The sequence below is a fragment of the Alligator sinensis genome, unplaced genomic scaffold (genome assembly GCF_000455745.1).
Source record: "Alligator sinensis unplaced genomic scaffold, ASM45574v1 scaffold957_1, whole genome shotgun sequence".
In the NCBI taxonomy this organism is placed as follows: domain Eukaryota; kingdom Metazoa; phylum Chordata; order Crocodylia; family Alligatoridae; genus Alligator; species Alligator sinensis.
The window spans coordinates 799019-800486 of NW_005842039.1; positions in this window are offsets into that span (position 1 = coordinate 799019).

Consider the following 1468-nt stretch of genomic DNA (forward strand, 5'->3'; position numbering starts at 1 on the left):
GGAGTAGGATCTTCTTGTAGTTCTTTGTAGTAGGTGGTGTCAGAGAGCTGTCTCTTGGCTTCCTTTATGTAATCCTCACGGTTTAGGATGACTATGGCTCCTCCTTTATCTGCTGGTTTTATTACTATTAGGTGTCCAGTTGTTTCTCAGTGTAACCTTTACAGTTTAGACTAACCTGCAAAGACTGAATTGATTCAGCCTCAGGCTTTTTGACTGTTTGTACTTAGCTTGAGGGTGAGGCTGCCTGTGTTTTATTAACAAAGTAAGCAAAAACAGCCACCAGAAAAACAGTATCTCAGCCTTGGAATTTGATACTCAGAAGGGGTTAATACTTGTATCACTCTTGTTATGTTGTATCCTGTTGAGAAAGAGAATTAAATTATGAATTACAGCTGCAATCCCAGAAGATATTTTAGTGGCAAAAATGTTTCCATATTTTTATTAACAAAAGTCAACAACTTTGTTCTTGCCTTCAGATCTGATCCTGAGAAGTCATCAGGGGTTGCAAATATTGCATGCTTTGCTCTGTTGTGCATGTTCTAAATTTAAATTAAAAAAATATGACCCTTAAATGTCTGCTATGATCATCAGGAAATGGCCAAGTGATTACTCACAGTAGGGCTAACAGTTATATGGTCAAAAGGACCACTTCTGTGAATATAAATATAAGGGTTTGAAGGTATGGGCCTGCAGAAGGTTTTGTTCATAATGCAGCACTCAGGAAAATGTAAATATATATTGCTTTTCATTTTTCTGACATTTGTTTAGTTAAAAAGAAAGTTTTTTAATTTTCATTTTGACAAACAAGTCCAAACTGAAAACTGTTTTCAATAGTTTTAGTTCAGCCACAGAGATGAAAAATTAATTGCCCTGGCTGTCTGGAATCATTTTGCTCCTCAGTACCAGAGACAATGGCTGGTATGGCTAGGTGCTATTTGTTCTACAATAGGTTCACAGAGAGCTCCTCTGCCCCAGTTCAATCCAACTAGAATTGCAAAATGTTAACTGAGGAGATAAAAAGGTTACCATAGTACTGCTTGGTAGAGGGAATACAGAGCCACAGAAGGCACAGGAAGGGAGAGGGAGTAGGTGGAGTCATGACTACTGCTCTTTATCCCAAATACCGCCCATGCATGCTGTCTGGCCAGAGAGTGAGCCATGCCTCAATTGGGTAACACTGGTCCATCTACACATTCATTAATGCACTTTTGCTACTGCACTTTAAGTTTAGTACCTATAATTTGAGGTACTACATAAAGGTACATTAGGCTGCCCTAATGCACAGTAGAAAAAAATGAACACTTTTTTAGTGACACTTAATGTGTAGTAGCCTATTCTACTGTGCATTAGCATATTAGCATGATTTTTTTCTGTGACACTTTAATGCGCAGTAGAATAGGCTACTGTGCATTAAAGTGCATGCGTAGAATGCCCACTGTGTAGGGACACTGGATGCACCACTCCGTGG